Source organism: Canis lupus, chromosome 37 (genome assembly GCF_011100685.1).
Source record: "Canis lupus familiaris isolate Mischka breed German Shepherd chromosome 37, alternate assembly UU_Cfam_GSD_1.0, whole genome shotgun sequence".
Taxonomy (NCBI): domain Eukaryota; kingdom Metazoa; phylum Chordata; class Mammalia; order Carnivora; family Canidae; genus Canis; species Canis lupus.
In genome coordinates this window covers 13748178-13771161 of record NC_049258.1, presented here as the reverse complement: position 1 = coordinate 13771161, position 22984 = coordinate 13748178, and the positions used below count along the sequence as shown (strand labels likewise).

The 22984-nt window shown below is 36.7% G+C and overlaps 1 protein-coding gene across 4 annotated transcripts in view; it reads right to left on the bottom strand.

The window, feature by feature from the left end:
- The window catches only part of PARD3B (par-3 family cell polarity regulator beta), a 980882-nt gene that overhangs the window by 320763 nt on the left and 637135 nt on the right, over positions 1-22984 (bottom strand). The gene's annotated exons all lie outside the window — the stretch shown is intronic.

The window sequence follows — 22984 nt, the reverse complement described above, 5'->3', positions numbered from 1 at the left end:
TTATAAGAAGTCAAATACAAAAGTTCTAAGAGTTTTGAGTGATTTATGCGTTAAAAATACGGTTGAACGTGACTCAGGTTCAAATTTAGACTCTGTCCCTTCCTATTTGCATTAACATTTCAATTTCCTCATTTATAAAGTGGAATAATATCTGCTTTTACCACCTCACAGATCTTCCGAAGCTGGGTGATTTATACTTACTTTAATATGGTGAACCACTTGCTTGGAAACTCATACTTGAGTGTATCTTTTACACGAGAATGGTACATTTTCTTCCTTTTGAGAAATTCCAGTCCACCAGTGAGTCATTAATGAGGTCATTAAAATGATATGATTTCTTCTCTTACAACTTGTACTTCAGTCAGCATCATATGAAAAAACTTCACTCACTTCAAAATCTTCCCCCAAGAGTCAAGAAGTCTTTTCTTTTGCCAAACGTCTCCTGTTTTTCTCAGAACTATCCATTGTTTTATTTTTCAACTTAGTTTGGACTGGTCATAGATCTCAGAAGTAAATTTTAAACTACTGCAGACCTGTATTTTTATGTCTTCACTTTTTTTTTTTATCTGCAAATCACTACCTTAGAACACCAGTGACATTAGAGTACAAGGTTCTTTCTGCCTCATTTCAAATCAAATGTTTCTATGTACTTGAAACTCAATTTTCTCCCTCTTATTTTCCCACTACATTTTTAACACCTGGAAAAGTACGGCAGCTGAAGAGTGCTGATCAGTAATGTGAATCGATACTGGCTTCGGTGAGGGTCTTTTACCACAAACCTCAAACGGTCCATCTCTTTGGTGTTATAACAGAGCCAATGTGATTTCCAAGTTGATGTTCGTTTTCCCCCTAATCTATTAGAATAAAGTGTTTTCAAGAACCAATTATAGAAGCAGGCCTTAATCAGCTTGTCTTCATGCTTATTTACTTTTACTAATGTGTATTCGTCACAAGACATAGTGATGCACAACCTCTAATTTACTTTGTGATCAAATCCCTGATGATCAGCAGTTCCTACTTGGGTGCAGTATTAATGAGTTCTTGCAGTTGACTCTACAGCATTTTGGTGTCAGCATTCTTTCTCACTGGAGGAGTCAAGGAGTTGAATGATGGTTATGCTCGCTCAGGCTCACTCACTAAAGGCCCTGGGATGCGAGCAGGGCTGCAGTTTAGCCTTAAAAGAGTTTGATTAATAACAGAGTTGGTGCCACATAAAATATGACGGCAGTTTTTTTTATTACAGTATTAAGAAAAAACATCCTTCTTCTTGTTTAGAGATTAGATTAGTTATCTTGAATGTTTGAGTTGTTTTATGCTGCCCTAATAATTCTGCCTTCTTAAAACCAAGCTCCAGATTAAAGAACAGCCTTAGAATAGCTAGAAACTGAAATTTCAGCTTTTTTTTTCCTATTTTTATTTACTATAGTTATTTGTTATAAATGTATTTTTTTCAGGATCCACATTTCAATCTTTCTTCTCTTTAAATGAAGCCAGCAACTAAACAGGAATCTTTTGCTGCAGATATAAATTACAGTGAGATCAAAGTCACCTCACAGGACTGCAGAATCATTAAAATTAGGGCATACTATGACATTTGCATGACATTTCTACTTCGGAGCTTGCTCTTGCTTTCCCTGCTGCCTGGAATATGCCTTCCCCTCTCCTCTACAGTGATCCAAATCCAACCAATCCTTCAAAGCTCAGGCCAAATCCTTCCTTGATGAATACAGCCCACGCGATCTTGACCATCTCTAAGCCCTGCTGCCCTGTTGTCTGTGTCACAGAATCTGGCATTTTCTATTTCAGAGCTTAGTATTTATAAATCACTTGTTCTTAATTGTCTCATACATATAAGTTTTGCCTTCTCTGAAAAGTCATCTAATCCTATGTATTACTTCTTTTGGGCATCTTCATGGGGTCTCAGGCAATATCAGGACATAGCCAAAAGTCAAGAATTACTACTTAATGTCATAATTTGCATGAGTGTATAAATGTTAAAGGAGTTCTGTTATCAGTGTTGACTGACATAGAGAAATATTATTGAAATTATATAAAAAAAAACCAAGAACAAGGGGAACTTAGAATGAATTACCACCTTTGAAAATCCATGGTATGCATTAGTAAATGTTCAAAATGAGTTAGATTAGCTTAGATTTTAGTAAAAAACAAAACTCCCCCTAAAAACAAAAACCAAAAACAAACTCTAGAAAAAGAACTGTAGATATTCTAAATCTTGTGAGAAAAATGTCTTTTCTTCTTTTTTTAGTGTCTTTAAGATTAAGGATGGGATTCTTTTTGTTGAAAATGCTTTTAATATCCCTGTTAGCCCTGTTGTTTGGGCAATTCAACAAGCCTGAAAAGTGGCGTGTCTTATTGAAAATCACTTACAGTCCTTCAGCCTGATTCTGAAAACCATACATGTGAGATAAGTCTGCAAGGAGAGCACCATCATTGCCCATCTCTTCCTCTTTCCTCAGTGATGACTGAAATAGGGCAAGATATTGAAAAGAATGCTTTTATTGCCAAAGGAACAAAATCAGTTAAAAAATCTAGGTAAGCCAAAATCGTACTTGAAATTAGAGTGAAATAAAGGAGAAGGGTGAAGGAAGAGAGGCTGAGACAGAAAATTGCAACAAAAACCACAGGACACACCAGCATTTATTGAAAAGTTACTTTGTTCTAGGTGCTATACAAAGGACCTCCCATATATTAACTCTCTTTCAGTGCTGGAAATAATTAGCAAATGTGCTTCTAGGGAAATTACTAAGGAACAAGTTCCTTACCACACCAATAAGGGTGCCAATAATTATTTGACCAACAATATTGAATGGAATTGTGAGCTAAAAAATTAAATTCATTTTCATTTATTTATTATATTGGGTTGCCATCTCAATATTATCCCTCCTTTAAATATCACTACATCTTGAAAGAGATAAAGTAGTGTTCACTTATTTCTTGTTCTAAATTCAGTGAATTTTCTCTGCCCAGTTAAATAGTTGCCAAATTCCATTTCAGCTGCCAAAATTTATTCTAGAGGTAACTGCATTTTAGTCTTAGATAAACTCTATTTGGTGAGTCTGGGAGACAGTAAATCAATAGACATTTAATCAAAAATTACTTTTCCTTCCTTGAAATGGAAGTCTAAAAGGCAAATATTCAGATAAGAGCCTTCAAGAATATAGTGCTATAATCTTGGTATAAAAAAACATTTTAATTTCTTGCTGTGATGTTTCTAATGAGTCTTCTGATTGATGCCTTATAGGATGTGCAAGTTGCTTGGAATAAAAATCAAAAGGCCTTCTCTTAAGATTTACGTTTTAGTTCATTGGCGAAGTCCCAAATGACAAAAATCTGTGTGAACAGAGGATTTCTAAGAGTTAGCTGACAGCCTGTTTACCTTAATAAATGCATATTGATAGAGTTCACTTGTGGAAAAATCCAAATACTTGACTATCTCTTAATTTTCTATACTAGCATGTGACTTGTACCTATTTTAATTAATCAATATCCGGTGCTAAAAAGAGCACTGGATGTTAATTTAAAAAAAAATTTCTCTCTTGTTATCAAGGTTTCCTTGGAAGAGATTTTTTTTTCTCCTTTTTCAGAATAAAACAAAGAAAAGTGACATCTACGTAACTCCCCTGCATGAATATCTCTTCAGTGAAATCTCAATGTCAGTGGCAATATTGAAAATAATGTATCAAAAAGCATCTGAGATTCCACCCTAATCTGCACATATTGGAATTTATCCCATTGGTAGGCAGAAAAGTAAAGTCATATTTACATAAGCACATCAAACCTCAATGAAGGAAAAGCTGCAGAACTCTTCACATTAATTTCAAAAGTAAATATTCCAGATCGTTACTAACATTTAGAGACTGAATATCAGATGTTCACTCTTGAAAGCGCATCTATTCTGTGTACCACTCCAATGTTCCCCAAAGGCCACATGTAAATACATGTGTTATGCTCATTCTTGGAAGCCTTTGGTCTAAGACTAAGAAAATATAAAATATTAATTTATCTTGGAGTAAGCCTTTGGTGCTGTCTCCACCCAGTTTCAAGGTTGACATATTTCTTCCTGCTTGTTCTGAGGACAGCAACGCTTAGAATAATTTTTGTAAAAACTTTAGCATTAATACCAGCAAACACAAGCATCATGGGCAAGCACACTAAAACACATGATTTTACATGTGGGTAATATGAGTTACTATTTGGTAATAGGTATAACAAAGTCACTCTTTGCAAACCTGTACCTTCTATGTATGTGCGAAAAAATATAATTCCAAAAGTGAGAAAATCTGCCTGTTTATCACTGAAGATGAAAACTGGAAAAAAAGAACAGTTTTTTTGTATCATGAGCTACTTTAGGAAGTTTAAATTCATTCAAATTTAGTTTTACTGAGTGGAAGTATGTGTATAAGCTGACTGTTGTCAGTTGATCAAAAAACAGATGACTATAATATGGTAAGTATATAATTGCATTTTCAAAGAAAACACAGGGCTATATTGGCAAAATCAGTACAGACTACACGGCAAAATGACTTCTATCCCACTAATATTTAGAAATATGAACAAACATTTCATTTATGTGTTTAAGATCCTTTGTGAATATAAAAATGTAAGTTGATTTAACTTGGTATTAAAAATTTGTAACTGCTTGGAATTTTGCATTTCCACTCAGCTGCTAATTTTCAGAGAAAAATCCTAGTCATTTCAAGCCACTGAACATGATAATAGCAAAAATGAGATTGATCATTAACTCCAGTAACTGCCTTTGCCTTCATCTTAGGCTTTTAGTTAACCAAATGAATTAATGGCTCTTAACTCTTTTAAAGAATTATTACTTAATTTAATCTGTGCAGTCTTGTGAACAAATCCAAGATTCAACTGTCACCTCTATGCAGATGGCTTCTAAATCTACATTGTTAACCTTGACCTTTCTCTTAAGTTCCAGACTCATATTTTCAAATGCCCCTTCCTTATAATTAGGATGTTAGGAAGGTTTGGGGTACCTCCATCTCTTGTCCCCAAATATAAGAAATTCTCAAGTCTTGTATACTCCATCTCTGCAACATCTTCATAAATCTTCTACTGATTTTATCCTATTCTAACAATCTTCTTCAATCTCTTTTCTTCAATCTCTTGTTGCTGCTTATCTAAAATAACTTAGTAGTCTAGTGGAACCTTTGCTTGTGCTTAAACATCAGTGTTCTTTGGGTTCAGAAATTTTATATATTCTATACAGACCTTTTTCAAATATTTTCCTAGTTGTGGCTTGTATTTTCATTTCTCAACAGCATCTTTTGAACAGAAAACATTCTCATTTTGGTAAAGCCTAATTTGACTTTTTTTTCTTTTATATTTCATTGTTTTTGTGTCTTAGAAAAAGTTCTGCTTAATCCACTATCACTAAAATGTCTTCTATTTTTTTTCTAGAAGTTTTATAGTTTTAGCTCTTACATTTAGCTCTCCAAACCATTCTGAATTTCTTATGTAGTATAAGGTACAGATGGAAGTTCTTTTCCTTTTTCTTTCTTTCTCTTTCTTTCTTTCTTTCTTTCTTTCTTTCTTTCTTTCTTTCTTTCTTTCTTTCTTTTTCATTTTGCATGTGGTTATCTAGTTGTTTCATGCTAAAGGCTTCAAGGAAGGAAAATGACATGGTTCAATATTTATTTTAACATGGCCATTCTACCTGCTATTTAAATGATAAAGTGAAACTCCTTAGCAAGGGAAAAAAGCCTCGAGGACATAGTTCCTGTCTGCACTTACTATTATCCACTGCTTCTGCTTAGACCTCCCTCCCTTCCTTCATTATTCTCTGCTTCCAGATACTCCCACCACTTCCACCCCACCATCTTTTTCCCCTTGATTATTCCTCCTTGGATTAAAGGAAAAAGCCAATGGTGATGAAGAATATGAAGATGGAAGAGAAAGAAACACTAATTGATTGAAGAAGGAAGAAAAAATAGTTGCGGAGGAATTCAGAACACAAGTGACAGGTTAGCTTAGGAGAGGGAATGATATATCTACTTCTCTAATATCCACCTCTTTTCCTTCATTTTGTTTTACTCTTGATATTTCCCCCAATCCATAAACTATTCCTTCTCAGAAGCTGGATAGCAACCCCAAGACCCAACTTAGCCCTAGGTTGCCTTTTGGTAGCATTCTGTAGTTCCAGAATCTTACATTTTTACAATTTCAAAAGAAACCCTAGTGGATGATATTTGCTGAAATGAACTGATTACTCCATTAAGTATCTGCACACAGAAGTCATATTTTTAAGGAAAATTTTTGTCAGCACTTGAAAGATCATTACAGGGTAAAGCAATAAATGGGCCATTCCATGTTGCCCCTCCTTACAGGTGTTGCTATAGTCTTTTCAAATGGCATGTGAGTTCTCTAATGATAGAGGTCAGGATTTTCCATATTGTGTATTCTTACTACATAGTACTTAGTATGGCTTCTATGACTGCAATGCATTCATTGCATTTTAACTTACTGAAAACAATTCACAAGAAAACAGTTTTACCCATACCCTTTTAACACTCAGGTAACAACTTTATGACCAGATGAAAGGAACTTCCTCTTTCTTATGCTTTGGAAGCATTACAGAGATGATTTCTAATCTGCCCCCTCTGCCACAGCCATATGCTCTGAAATGCAAGCTACAGGGGCAGATGTATAATCTGGGAAATGATCCAAATTCATGACCTCTGAGGAGCCAAGGGTATTGTATGTGCCATACCAGCCTGCATGCCATTCCCAGAAATTCTAATTCATAGAAACAAAGTATGAAAAGGCACAGAGAAAAAAAAGAAAAGTAAATAAAAGTCAGCTGCTACAGACAAGTAACACATCATCTGTTTTTCGAAAACTGACCAACCTAGTACTTTCATTCCAGAGAACTAATAGGGTTTCCTTGATCCTTTAGGCTCCAATAGCAAAGATAGCTCTTCTGTGATATGATTGTGGGCTGACTTCATCCAAATTCTCTTGTCATTCCATCGGCCAATCTCATCACCTATGCTATGGCAACTTGAGTCTTGCATGACTGATAAGTTACGTAAAAATTCTGTGGAAGTATCAGAATTTCTGGTCTTCAGAAAGAACAAAAACAAAGAGCATTTGGTGCAAAAAGGAGAACATATGGGAAGACAGCTATTGTCAGAATGAACAGGGCTGGTTTTGATTTGTTTTAGTACCTAGAGGACCTATCAAACAGCCTTCTCATGTACTATTCTCTGGGTGTGGTCATGACAAGGAATTCCATCTGAAGGGCATTCCAGAGGTTCAGAAAGAATTCTAATGAGCATCTGATCCATGGCTCATGTATGCAGTGACAACAAATCGCCAGATAAGCCTCTTCTTCCCCCCTTTATGGCAGGGTACATTATAATCTGATAAAAGCTCCTTTGTGAACTCTATTTTATTTCTTCCTAGAACAATGAATCATTATAAGAATCTCTAGACAGAATAATAAACCATAGCTTGTAACTACAAATATAACCAGAACTTTTTACTATGTGATTCCTTACTGAGGGAAATTTTCCATTTCAAACTTTCTCAGCACATGATGGACACCATCCCCCACTTTATTCCTATGGTCTTTCCATACATTTCTAAGAAATATTTTAAGTTGGTTTGTCTTGTCAAAGGTAATCCAGACCTACTGAGATAAAAACCATATCTGGTTTAATGTGTGTTCCAATCTATATTGGACCCAACAGTTAATTTGAATTTATAAAAGATAAACATTCAGGCAGCCCCGGTGGTTCAGCGGTTTAGTGCCACATTCAGCCAGGGGTGTGACAATGGAGACCCGGAATTGAGTCCCATGTCAGGCTCCCTGCATGGAGCCTGCTTCTCCCTCTGCCTGTCCCTCTGCCTGTGTCTCTGCCTCTCTCTCTGTGTCTGTCATGAATAAACAAATAAATAAAATCTTTTAAAAAAATAAAAGATAAACATTCATTTATTCATTCATTCAGCAAACAATTAGACTTCCAGTAATGTAGCAACTGCCAAAATTCTGATGATAAAATACAAACAGATCTTAGATAAACTAAAACAAATACACATCTAAATGCACTGTTGAGCTTATAGGAAATTAAGGGAAACCCTTAAGCAGAATCTTTCAACAAACAAAAATATAACAGATAAAAACCCAAAAGTGAGTGATGCTATGTAACCAAACTTGCAGGTTGAGATTGCCCTTCAAATAAATGCAGATACTAGGAATCTGAAGCATGGGGAGGTAGCATGATGGTGCTATCTTAGAGGATCTGGGAGAAAGAGTCAAATGTAGAAGACTTTTGATCCAGTGATCCTTGAAAGGATCCACAGCCTTGGCAGAAGAGTGAGCTGAATAACTTCATACTCTAAGTACACTTTCCTCAGCAAAGGGAATCCAAAAAAATTTGCCTTTACTGTGTAGTTTAAGTAAAAAAAAAAAAAAAAAAAAAAACCCAGCAGTTTAAAAAGTCACCATTCTCTTTAAGGATTTACAACCATAGAGCTGTCCTCTTAGAGGTATGAAATCAAATTTATTTTCTCCCAATTAATTAAGCTGTCAGCCAAGAAATTATATGAAAGTGGCCCTAGGTTAGTAGTACTCTAGGACTCCAAAAGAAGAAAATCTAAATGTTCTTCAGAGGAAAGCACATACAAATGGGATGCCTCAAATATTCTCACACATTCAATCCAACCAAATATGACATCCCAAACAGAAATTACCAAATTCATAAAAAAAAGTCACCATGAATGAGAGTCAGCAGAGACATGAAAGAGATTGAGACACCAAACTGGAATTAGAAGACAGGTCTATAAAAATGACCTACAATGAAGCACAGAATGAAGGAGATAGAAAAATATGAAGTAGTGTGTAAGAGACATGCTGGAGTAAGGTCTAAGATACATCTGGTAAGAGTTCTGCAAGGAGAAGACAGAATGGAGAAGAGGCATATTAACAGACATTATTTCCCAGAAGTGGCTGAAAAAATTAATATGTAGCCATAGGAGCCACACCATCTACCAAGAATGATAATATAAAGAAATGGACAGCAAGACCTAGACTGTAGTGGAAGTGTACATCAAAGACAAAGAGAATTTAAAAGTAACCAGAGGGAAAAGACTGATCACTGGTAAAGAGATGTCAATTAGACCAAGTGCTGGCTTTTCATAGGAGAAGCCATAAGACAGGAGAACAACATGTTCAGTGCGCTGCCAGCTTAATAGCGTGTACCTAAAACAACCAGTTGTCAAGAACAAGACATCTTCTGTCAAACAACACGAGGGTAATCAATAGACCATCATTAAAGGAGTATCTTAAAGGACATACTTCAGAAAGAAGGAAAAAGACCCTGGAAAGAAGGTCTGAGATACAAGGAAGAATAGTAAGAAAAGAAATTAGTATATATATGGGTCAATTTGAACAAATATTAAATAAAAGAACATTTAAATTAATATATAACCTGTGGGATCAAAAGCTAAAAGACAATGGAAAATAGTATAGAAATTAGGAGAGAGTAAGGAGTGCCAATGTATTCTAAGGCCCTGGTAATTGTTTGGGAAAAGAATTTAGTGTGGACTAATTCTGTATTTTGTTAAGTATGCATGATAAAAAGGTGGTGTATGATTGCCAAATCAATGTAAGAAAAAAGTGGGTTGGTAAAAACAAAACAAAATAGGAATTCATCCTCAGAGGATAAGAAAGATGATGAATAGACATTAAAGGGTGGCTTAAATATAAAAATAAGATGATAAACATAATCTTAATATGCCAGTAATCTTAAGAAATGTAAATATGCTAACCTCCCAGTCACAATTCTGACTGCCAGAACATAAGAACAAAATCCAGCTTTTTATTAGGACAATGCATGCACATAAAGAACATGGGAAGTTTAAAAGTAAAAATATGCAAAAGACATATCAAAGGAAGACTTAGCAAACATGAGTAAAGGACCCGCTTTGTGCCCGACAGTGCTCTTGGACTGGGGTTCAAGGTCTCTGCCCTTGTAGAGCTTACATTCTAGGGGGAGGGATGATAGTAGGCTACACACACACACACACACACACACACACACACGCACGCACGCACACTCTTACTATAGACTGTAATTACGTCCTGTTATGCTGTTAGGAAATAGAGTAAATAGTAGAAACTGGCTTATTTTCTATTTTACATTTCTACTGGTCAGGGAAGGTATCTTTGAGGAAACAACATTTGACCTGAGAACTGAATAAGAAAAACCAGCCACATGAAGTGGAGGGAGATTATTCTGACCAGAGGGAATACACATGCAAAGGGCCTGGGGGGAGAACAAGCTGGCCTGTTCCAGAGACAGGAAGCAGGCAACACAGGCCGAGTGTTCTGAAGGAGGAGGAAGCAGTGGGAATGAGGTCAGAGAGGTAGGCGAAGCAGAGGAAGATAGGCTTTGGAAATCATGGTAAGAAATCTGGGTTATTTTCTATGAATGATGAGAAGCCACTGGAGGATTTTAACCATTTGAGGGACTTGATTTGATTCATGTTTTTCAAAGACCACTTTGGCTCCTGCAAGGAGAGTGGAACTATAGAGAGGACGGCAGAGCCTGCGTTGATGAGGAGGCTCCTGAAGGCATGAGGTCATGGTGGTTTGGGCAAGGGTGGGAAGTAAAGCTTTGGGATGTATTCCCATGGATCCCAACCTGATTTCCTGCTGAATTAATGTCATAGGTAAAGAAAAGTCAAGGCTAACTCTGCATTTGGTAAGACTTTTCTAGGCTTCACATGGAAGGGCACCACTGGATCTCTTATGTTCTTCTGTTTCCTCCTCAGATAAGATGGCTTGCTGGAGGAATATTTGAAAATATAATTCAGGCTTAACTTGATTAGGAGTTATCATGGTAGGAAATAGTTGAAGCTTTGGACACTTCTTTTGCTGAAAAAGTCAGGGTTCAACCAGAATTGAAGGTATTTGCATACAGACAGGAAATGGGATGAGGACTGTGCGTATCGCATAGCCTAGAGACCTCAGAGTGGAGATACCTTTCTCAAACTAAGATTTTTTGAGCTTTGCAAAGAAGCATGCTGATGGAAACTACAGAATGCCACTGGAAACATAACACTGATTGGTGTTTCCCAAACTTCCACAATTTGTGTCACTGCTCCATAATATTTTGCCATGCTCACCCATCATTTTACATTTTCTTACCAATAGTCTTTAAACATTCCTCCATTTTATGTAAAAATTTTATTTAAGAAGCATGCAGCACTACCATATATGGAAAAGCTGTTTTACTAGAACACACTCATAAAGATACACACTTTAAAAAAATAAGAAGTACTTGTCCATATAAATCATTACAAGAGTTCATGGACGACTATATCACTACGCTAGCCAATAGGAGCATTTTTGCTGGTCTGTCAGTACAGCAAGTAAAAAGCCTCTATCACCAGTTTGACACCAATATTTCTAAATGCCTCCAACAACTCCCTGATGGCATATCATTATATTTTATAAAACTATCTGCTTTTTCTTCCCCTCTTTTGTTGCAGTTGTGCCTTGCCTGGTTTAAAAAGACATACACCTTTTTTGGGGGGTTGTTTTGTTTTTTCACTGACTGGTTAATAAAAGGGTTTTTGTTCAAAAGGCAACTTCAAACAGCTCTGCTGTATTTAATGGGGTGGAATTTGTAAGTTGTTTTGTGTGGGTGTGTGGTTTCTAATTATCAATAGAGTGGGAATGAATTTGCATTTGCTTATTTTAGGAAGGCGAAGGGATACAGTTTTCTCTTTAATTTTTACATATTTAACGTTAGTCCTATTATTATAATTCTGCTTCTATTGGACACAGTTGGGTATCATGAACCTTTAAAAAAACTTTTTTTTGGTATATGGGTTTGTGTGGGTGCCTACTACATGGATTATAAGGACGAGGCATCTACCAGGTAGGGTACCAAAACTATGGAGGGAGGGTCAAAATTCCTTAGGTGTTTTCTCTTTGGCACTTTTTCTGGCAACCTACAGCGAGATGTCTCACAGGTGAGACCCTCTCCGTGCCCTTCACCCCGAAATACTTCTGGGCCTCATGCAGGTTCCTAGCAGGACTCAGGGATTCAGTCCCAGAAACCATGCTTTCTCCCATTTTCCCTCTGTACACACCCTGTGACAGTCCCCATGCTACATCCTCCCATGTGTAAAACACTGCCATTAAGAGATTCAGCATGTGAAGGTTTACGATGCTTAAAAAATGTTTTTATTTTTTCAATCCACGAATTATTCATTATTAAATTTGTACATAAACTTAGTCTCAATGTAAAAAATCGGATCCTGTAGATAAAGCAGAAGTCCCTCCCTTGTCCCTCAATCTCCTCCCTCTCAATAAAGGTAAGCACTGTTACTTCTTCTGTGCATTTGCATTTATACTTAAGCTCCTGGAACTTTCGCCATTCGCATTCCTATTGCTGCTACTAAGCCGTAAGCACCTTAGTGGCAGAGGCTGTCTTCGACACAATTTTGTATCTGGTACATGGCACAGTGCCTGGCACATGGCAGGTGTTCATTAAATACTGGTTTAGTAAATGACTTATCCTTGGTTACTCCCCCTTATGTGGTAGATAAACAAGTTCTGCCTATTTAAGAAAAGGTGGGCCTTGGGATTCTTAATGCTGTAAGGAAGCCACAGCTGCTGATTAAAGGAGATGGAAAACAATCTGTGGGAGACCTTGGGGGGCTAACCAGCTATGGAACATGAGTGTGGGTTAAGCCAAGAAAGGCAGAGAGAAGTTAAATAGTGTAACAGCGGAGTCTAGAGACACCTGAAGGTACACTAGGCTAGCTCCCAGGAGGGATCCTTGCCTGCAGGTGGTGGAGAAAGTTTCTCAGGACAGAGCTCAGCTGGGCCTCTGAGGTATGAAAGAGCAAGATATGGTCTGATGACAAAAGTGAGTGAGTAGGTCTCGGGGCACTTGGGTGGCTCAGTCTGGTAAGTATCCAACTTCTGATTCTGGCTCAGGTCACAATCTCAGGGTTTTAAGACTGAGCCCTAGCATGGAGCCTGCTTCAGATTTTTCCTCTCCCTCTGCCCTTCCCCTGCCCTCCAAAAAAACCCTGCAAGAGTGCATAGCTCCGTGAATCAGGAACATGTGTGATGAGGCTGATGGGGTGGGGTGGTAGATGATGGTAGCCAGAGACAAGCCTGCAAGGGCAGGCCAGCAGAAGGTGATAGAAGGCATGGCATGACTTGTTAAAGGTGCTGAAATTTATTCCTGGCCATGGAACCTAAATACAGGAACCAATGAGTGTTTCTTAAGTAGGCAATACCTTTCTTGAAATACACATCTTTAAATGTTTCCCTTCCTCACTGGCATAAAACTCAAATGTGTATATACACAAACATATATACATAAGTCATCTGATATAAAGCAATACCAACATTATCAAAGTCAATATATCCTAAATGTTTCTCACTATTAGTTGACGATTTATCAGATATTACAGACAAAATTTAGGCTTTGGCATATATTATTCAACATAGATTGGGTAGTCTATGATGCAGGAGCTCATCTCCAAACTTCCCAGGCTGGGTTTTAAACCTGTCCTTCCAGTACCCTCATCGGCTGATTTTTAGGAAGAAAACTTAAGAATTGAAACCACTGTTGGAATGAGTAGCCATTCAGTTAACATTAGTAGACTAGCTTTTGCAGAAAAGTTGAAAACCCCTTTGGGTCACTGGAGTCACGGAGTCTCAGTCTTTTCCTCTACAACAAATTTACACATAAAATCCCTTTCTTAGAAGAGTGATTTTAGATTCTAGATCTCAATGTAAACTTTTCTAAAATAATTATGCAGGAACTGTAAAGCCTTCTAGCTCTTTCCAACACTGCTCTTCATGAGAGGCTGCTCTTAAAGCTGGTAAGCAGAGAGTCCAGTGACTTTGTTGCAATGGTTTCATGGCAAAAACTTAACTGAAGCCATGCTAAAGATAAATATAAAGGAAATGCTCATATTGTAGGTTAAAATTTACAGTTACCATGCTTTCGAGAATGTGATTTGTTTTTGCCCACGGTACATTCAGATTCATACAGGAATATTCTAATGATGACATTTTAGTGTACTTTTTATGTGATTTGTTGTTTTCTGTGACTCCTGTCGGGATGCAGAGCTAAACCAAAGTTGGGTACAGATAGTGCTCAGCGCATAGAACAGTGCTGATGTCAAACATTCACTTTGTGTTTATCAACTATCATGTAATCAGCTAATAACATTTTTCACCGCAGATGTTCATTCTAGCATTTAGAAACACTATTAGAATTGTCAGTTCCAAACCACTGTTTCTAAATGTACAAGACACATATTCCCCATGGATGGTGAAGTTTGAGAGTTCAGCCATATTTGAAGAATTTGACATATATAGAAATATGCTCTTCTCTTTATAAAATTACTTTTCACTTGCTCAAACAATTCAAAACATTTTAGAAACTATAAATTGCCTAAATCAACACACACTTAAGCATGTTAAATGTTATCTCCAAAGGCAGGCTGTCATATTCTGGATAATGAGAGAGACAGGATAACAAAGAATTTTGTTATTGAGAATTTGTGATGCAAATATGGATATATATATAAGGGCATAGGGAAAAATACATACCAAAATATACCACATCAACAAATGCCCACTGGAGCTTAGAATAATTTGTCCTGTACATTTATATTTATAGGGAAAAAGAAACAGAACACCATAATAACAAGTATAATAAATAGCAACTATACATAAACACAGATTTTGTGACAATCTATATAAACTTGGGACGCAATATGAAATTTTGTATATAGAAGCTTATTCTATCCTGGTGGGTTTCAATGTCAGATGCTTAAAGGGAAAATGACTAGTCTTGTGCCAAATTACTCTTTCTGTTATCCATGCTGAATTTGGGGAAGATCTGAGGGTTCTTTTTTTTTTTTTTTTAAGATTTTATTTATTTATTTGAGAGAGAGAGAGAGAGCAAGTGGGGGTAGAGGAGAAGCAGACTCCAAGCTGAGGAGGGAGCCTGACCCAGAACTTGATCCCAGGACTCTGGGATCACAACCTGAGTTGAAGGCAGACACTTAACCAACTGAGCCACTCAGGTCCCCAAATTCTGAGAATTTTAATGATAGTCTTGGTTATTAAATCAGGCAAAACTGGTAGCAATAATATTGGAATTCACAAAGCAAGAGATTGCCAAAGTAAGTTAACAGATCTGAGCCTTGCTTCTGTCATTGACTAGCTGGGCCTTTGGTGGGGGTGACTTTCCCTCTCTAGGCCTCAGTCTATTCTTTAAAAAAAAGTTCGTTGTTCTAGAAATATATTCTGCTCTAATTAGTCCTAACATTCTATAATTCTACCACAAATAGAGAATTCAAAATGTAATTGCAAGAGATAAACAGCATTTTAGTTTTGGGGAAAAGCTATAGCTCCTCTGCAACCCAACTCTTGAATGCAGTGTGCATGTGCATGAGTAAGTATAAATATATCTCTTCATAGTCTCTCGTCCGATTTTGTTTCAAGGACTTAAACAGATTTCAATTTAGGTTACCTATTATCTGTAGTGTTTCTTATGTTTCTTGGCCAGCTAAGACCAGTCCTGTAATGGATATCATCAAGATGAGAACATTAACAACCTTAATTTCTCAGCCCTACTACTTACAAATTCATCAATGTCGCATGCATAACTACCACTTTCCCTATAATGTTGGCTCATTCTCTTCAAGGCCAACTGCTGTAACACTACAGTCTTAATCCTATGCCTTTAACAATTCCTTCTCTCCCATTTCTTCATTCTCTCACAAATATCTCTTTCCTCTCAGTCTTTAAACATGGCTCAGTTTCTCATGGATAACATAAAGTAGAGCAATAAAAAAACATTTCTCTAGATACATCTCTTTTCTTTCTCTTAATATTAAACTTCTAGAAAGATCACGGGGCACTTTGGTGGCTTCAGTCAGTTGAGCATCTGCCTTTGGCTTAGGTCACGATCTCCTGGGATTGAGCCCTACATCGGACTCCTGGCTCAGCGGGGAGCTGCTTCTTCCTTTCCCCCCTCTCCCCTCTCATGCTCTTTCTTTCTCTCTCTCTCTCAAATGAATAAGATCTTTAAAAAAGAAAAAGAAAAGAAAAAGATCACCTGTGTTTGTTTCCACCCCCATTCCTCCTCAAGCCACATCATTTTGCCCCTTCTCTTCTGTCTGCAAACATTTGCTCCACTAAAGTGATTATTAATGGCCACCTCTCAATTTGCAAACCTAATAAAACTTGAGCATCTTCTCAAAACTTCTGTAACCTTGGGACCATTTTTTCCTGGAAATTTTCATCTTCTCATTCTTCAGAGATATGATCTCTTTACAGGAAATAATTCATCCAGGCCACCATTGAGTCTAAACTGGCCCAAGCCTTTCCTCTATTCACCAAAGAATGAAGATTAATGCTCTTGACAACCATAGAATTATGAAAACAAACCAGACCCATCACTCCTGCCATTCTCAGTCATTTTCCAAGAGGTGGAACCCCTCTGGTCATCTCTTGCCCTTATACCACTCTGGCCATATTTCCACATGACCACTGTCTTGTTTTCCCCTTATCTCAGACTCCTTCATTTGCCTTCTTAAGTCCCCACTATCCTTCCATAGTTGACAAGATGCTCTTTAGTTTCAAGGTCTTCTCGAAAAATTTCCTTGTCTTTTAGCCTTAATTGGAGTCTACCTCTCCACTAAGATATCTGCTTCCCCTGCAGCCTTCTAATTCTCACCCATATCCCACAGGTCAGGGGTGGGAGGGGCTCGGTGGCCACTTTACTCCTCACTTCCACAAGCACAATGCTCATCTACTCACATATAAACATATGTTTATGTTCATCTACTCACATATCCCTACTCTTTCCCAGCTCAGGCCATCCTGCCACACTTCCCTTTATTCCTGCCTCTCCTTCCTCTCTACTACCTTCACTGTCATGTGACTGAATACTCCATGGCTCTGACACATAGCTTAAGGGTTCTTTCTATCTACCCTATTTCCATCCTATCACTTTTGTTATCAAAAATACTTCCCTCAGGAAAACACTGTTCCAATAAGAGATATGTATAACATGTGGACCTAAACTGTAGATTGGAGCAAAGCCCAGCCAAACACTTTTGAGATCAGCAAATCCCCACTCGCACAAAGTGATCAAGAAATAAATGTCTGCTATTGATTCTGTTATGCAGCACAGTGTAGCAATAGCTGACTGATACACTGAGAATCAAATTGGATCTTCTTCCTCACTCATCCACCAAGTTTAACTAAACCAAACCAAAACAAAACAAAAACCACCACCAACAACAAAAAAACCAAAAAACCTCAAAGCTTTATTTTCCAAATATGTTTTACTTTTCTTTCCATTTCCATTGTAATTCACTTGAATTTATGCCACATCATCTCTTATCAGGACTATCACAATAGTCTCTTAATTATTCCCCCTGATTTTTTTTGTTTTTGTTTTTGCCCTTCAAGTCATCATAGCCAACAGAGTGATAGTACTACAACATAAAATTGGCCCATCCCCTCCTTTAACCAGTTTGGATTTCTGAGCCCGTAGGATAAAATTCACATTTTTTCCATTTGGTAGGAGTTCCTCATAATTGAATCTCTGCCTACTGGCTCAACCTGGTATCTGTTACTCTCCACTTTGCATTTGTGCAACACTGAATTGCTTATAGTTTCGTAAACATACCACGATGTTTCAAGTTGTCATAACTTTCCATATGCCTGAAATGTGTTAGCTCATTGACCTTTTTTATTTCTCAAACTTCTATTTATCTTCCAGATCCTGCTATGAAAGCATTTCCTTTCTGAAATATGACAGCCATCCCCCAATCCCAAGCAGAATCAAGCAGTATTTCCTCTGTGAGACTCCTGCACTATTACTCTTTAGCATAAAGGTACCAAACCAATATTTAATTAGGCATTTATATGTCTTTCTCCTCTAACATTTCAAAAAAATTTTTTCAGACAGAGACCATGTCTTATGTCACTTTGTATCTCCAGCACTTGATATAACACCTGTCACAGAGTGGGCATTTAATAAACATGAGTGGAACTGAAATAATTAATTTTGAAATTTGATTTGTAAAAACATGTAGATTCTATTTACTCATGAAATTCAGAGATGCACACACCTGCACCTTTTTGAGTAGCAAAGAATTGAATCACATTTCTAAGAAGACTGATATATTTGTTTCTAATTCAGTTTGATTCATTGAATTTTAGAGACCAGAGTATTCAGTAACCTTTTACAAAATAGGAAATACTGGGGTTGCTTTATAATCAAGTTTGTAGGAAGAATCCTATACATATTGGTACTTTTTATTTTTATTTTTATTTTTTTATTTTTTTATTTTTTTAAATTTTTTTTTTAATTTTATTTATTTATGATAGTCACATAGAGAGAGAGAGAGAGAGAGGCAGAGACATAGGCAGAGGGAGAAGCAGGCTCCATGCACCGGGAGCCTGACGTGGGATTCGATCCGGGGTTTCCAGGATCGCGCCCTGGGCCAAAGGCAGGCGCCAAACCGCTGCGCCACCCAGGGATCCCTGGTACTTTTTAAAATAACATCCTGAATCCCATAGAAACATAAACTGAGCTGGAGGATGTGAGAATGTGTATATTTCCTGTGTCTAAAACTATATGTTTTCCAACATAACAAATAACAAAAGTTTAGAAAGTACCTAATAAAGATCTTTGTCCAAATATAACTGTATAGTGTTACCTTAACCAACTGACAAGGAAAGAAAGAGGTTAAGTCCACTGCCCACTAATGCTAAGATTTAGTTCCTCATCCAAAATATCAATAAAAAGAAAGGCAGTAATCCAATTCAGACTCATGAAAAATGATCATAGTTGGTGCTCCAAATTTAAAATGCATACTCAACAAAATTTATGAAATGTAATTTAATAGCACATTGCTCTTGTATTAAAGTGACTATTTGATCACCTTATGTTTTTAAGAGCTCTATTTCTTTGGAAAGATCTAGAGATTTCTTTGGCCACACTTGAAAATTCTAAATATAAAGTTTACACACAATGCATTCAGAACAGAATGTAAGGTCTGCCAAGTTAGCAACTTGCATATTAAACTTTCAGCCTCTGCCATAAGGATACACCCAATCACATGCACATTTGCTGTAATTCATACATAATACATGCACATCACATGCCTGTTTTCTCTCTTATACATCTCTTAACTTGGCCCATACTTTTGTGCGTGTGTGTGTGTGTGTGTATATATATATATACAGAGAAACAATGTCAAGAATGACCAGATTAGATTGTCCCTCTCATGTTCATTGAGTTACAATTGTTTGCTAGAGAAATTATATTTATGGTGTCTCTTGTTCAGTTGGAGGTTACAAAAGGTAAGAATTTATGGGATATTCCAGAGTGTGTGTCATGTCTTCTCACTAGAACTGTGTTCTTCTCAGTCTCTGGGATTGAAGTGTTAGGCACATGCTGCTGAAAATGAACTGGCCAAAACATAGGCTTTACCACACAGTATCTGGGTTGATAACCTCACCCATACTAGCTAGCTGCGAGAACAAGTATTTAAATGCCCTGAACTTCAGCTTCCTTACCAGTAAAATGTGTTAAGATATCCCACACACTTAATGGCTGCAAGGCACCTATACAGAGATATGCCCCTAGACTGTTAATGAATATTTGCTCATTAATTGATAAACTTATCTCAGAAAAGGTCTGGACTTACTGCCAACCATTACTTTTACAGACTTGCCTGTTTTACAGCTATATAGACAGGTGTTTGAGAATGTAAGAAATTAAAATAGAAATAGGAAAGCTTTTTAGTCCATTTTGCTAATTAATATGTCAGAGCTCATAAAGAAGAACTCATCGGCTTTCTTCAGTACTGCATCATCTTAAAGAGCTGGGTCAGCAAAGATCTCTGCAGACAGTCAATACATATTAAAACAGTTCCAAGCAGTAAATCAAAACAAAAAAAAATTAAGACATAGTAAAAAAGTAAAATTTATAAGTCCTTTCTGACTAGATGTTGAAGAGCCTTAAACTATTAGTTTAGGTGTCAGCTCAGTATGTAGGTGGGGGCGGGGAAGAAATGATTCCTTCTCAGGTATGGTTTAAGAATCTGTAGAATCAAAATTTAAGCATAATTTTTTAAAAAGCTATTTCAAATTTGATGTAATTTTCTCTGGATTCTAGTTTTCCCTCAGAATACTGAAATCATTAAAAAATGGTTTCATTGCTTAAAATATACATTGGGCTGAAAGGTGTTTTTAACCCTCTGCATTTACTAAGATTTGGATTTCGTCAGAATTCAGTTAATAAGGAAAGAGGTGAAAGATGCATTTTTAATTTTTCAGCCTCTCTGAAACTTCTGATTTTTCCTAAAGGAACCAATTCAAGGGATTTTGTTCTTAACCTCTCTGGGTAGGTCTCACCATTCCATAGGTACTGATACTTCTCTTACATGGAGAAGGACCTCACAAGATTGACAAGAGGAGAATATCCCGCTTGCTTCCCAGCTAAGGTATGAGATGCAGCACTCCCAGGGGAACCCCTGAGGTAGGCCATTAGAAAAATCTCAAGAATACTGAATTGATTTCAGAAGGGGTAAGGGGGACACTACATTTTAGGCCAAAAGTATTAGAAAGATTGATCTTGCCTGAGCCTTTGATTTGATCTGAGCTTTGAAGAATCAACCATTTAAAGATTAAGCCAAGGAAAGGGTGCCAGAAATATTGTCACAAATTTGGGAGGTCCCCAAGCCAGACCAACAGATGGAACTTGGCATGAAATGGCTCTCTACACACTAAGTAGCTGACTCAGAAGAAACTTTAACTCAGATGAATTTATTAAAATGTTGAATATCATCCCAAATACGAAGATGGGTGATAGATTTAGGTCAGTATATACAATTTAATTTAACTTCCTGATGGTCTTGGATATTATGAAGGCTGCCCACATTTCTATAATTAAAAAGAGACAGAGGAAGGTACTCTTCCTTTTTAGCAAAAGAGATGTCACCTTTTTACTTAAATATGCTGGAGGAAAGATTTGGGAAGGGAATGGTGAAACAAAAAGACACTGAATGATCTCTTTTAACACTGGCAAGACAAGTATGATCATGGAACATTAGACATTATACTCCATTATACTATAACTTGGTTAGTGGTCACAGACTGTACCAGATTGAGACTACATATTAGGTGAATTTTTAAGATGATTTGTGTAAATGAAAGGCGTTACCAGAATCAAAAGGACCCTTAATCCTCTTTTACCATCATGGCCACCTCCTCAGAAATTGCTCTGCATAAATGGGGCATGCTTAGGGGAGTTGAATATTATGTGAAGGAGTTTTTTGAGAATTGTTATATTCAAGAAAAATTTTCCAAAAGAAATAAATATAAAAAATGGGGGAAGGATATATCCTTGGAGTATATAAATTTATAACCTTAGTTTAGATTTTTCTTTAATGCTGCTTTGTATTTTCTCAGAATGGTCTCTAATGTTTTAAAGTGCTCTCGCTTAATGTAACTCTAGAATGTATAATTTTAGGTGATTGGTTAACCCTCTTTATTGTGTTTTCTCATATACCACTTTTGCTCCAGAGTTAGCAATTTTCTGGTTGTTCTTAGCATTTGCACTGATTCCACAGATGGTCAGCGAAAAGCTCAGTGACACTGTGATAGGGTATATGAGTACTCCAAAATATAAAATGGTAGTACTGTACTAGCAGCTCACTATAACCAGAAATCTTTAAAACACCTGATATATTTAAACAGCATGGTTCATATGACATAAAGACTATTGGTACTATTTTTATCAACCAGCTAGAGTAAGACTGCCATGTGGAGCTTACAATGAACCTGACAGGTTTAAAATTATGCCATTTTTGTCATTTTTTTAAAAATTTAGAAATTATTTCAAATTTCATACCTAGGATAATTCTTTATTAACATGTTTTATATCATACTATCTAAAAACATATCATGCAATTTAGTAAAATACTGTAGTGCTATACAAAGGTAACAATGTTCTCGTGCAAAAAGAGTGGCAAAAATATTAGTCAGAAATTTGTTTGGAAATTGCAATCAGAATAAGATTTGATTTTCTGAGAGAAAAATCAGAAAGTTCATTTGCTCATTTTTAAACACCAAATTTATATGTCTTAAAAACTGCTTTCATTTTTTTTTTTACTTTGAAGCCTATCCCAGTACATAAAAAGTCTTCAATCTTCAAGTATTAATCTGTGTAATAGAACTGATGATAAGAAGTACCATTTAAGATGCATTGAAGATGAAAATAATATAAGCTATCCTTGGGGTTCCTTGGTCATGAGAACTTCCTTTGCAGGCTCCGAAAAATATTTCCAGTAGTAGAGAATTTAATGGAAAAGGATGATGGGGAAAAGCAGCACGCAGCAGTTTATCACTCTCAGAGAAATCTTTTCTTTCACGGTGATCTAACCTCTTAGGCTCTTTATTGGGAGCAGCAGAAAAGAAAAAAAAATCTAAAAGTTGTGAACCAGCCCTTCCCTGCTGTTATCACAAAAGAATATGGAGAAAGAAAAAAAGAAAAAAAAATCATAATCTTGCCCTGGAACATGATGGAAGTAATGAGGCATCAAGGCCACTTACTGCTGGAAACATAATTAGCACATAAACACAGGAGACACTTGGTGATGGGAAAGACTTTCTTTGTTTCAGAAACAGGGAGATGTCAACAAACTGTAATTTTTCTGTTATTTGGAGTGGCAAGCCTAAGAGTAAAATGGATATTCTTCCCCAAATAACACATCCATAGATGAAAGGGATCACTGTAGTATTTGCAAGCTTGGTAAGCTTTAAGTGTTTTCAACTAATGTGAGAAGGCAATGATGAAGAGCAAAGGGAGAAGCAGACCACGTGGCACTGAACGGAAAACTTGGATTTTCGAGCTGAAGGTATCTTCCACAAAAC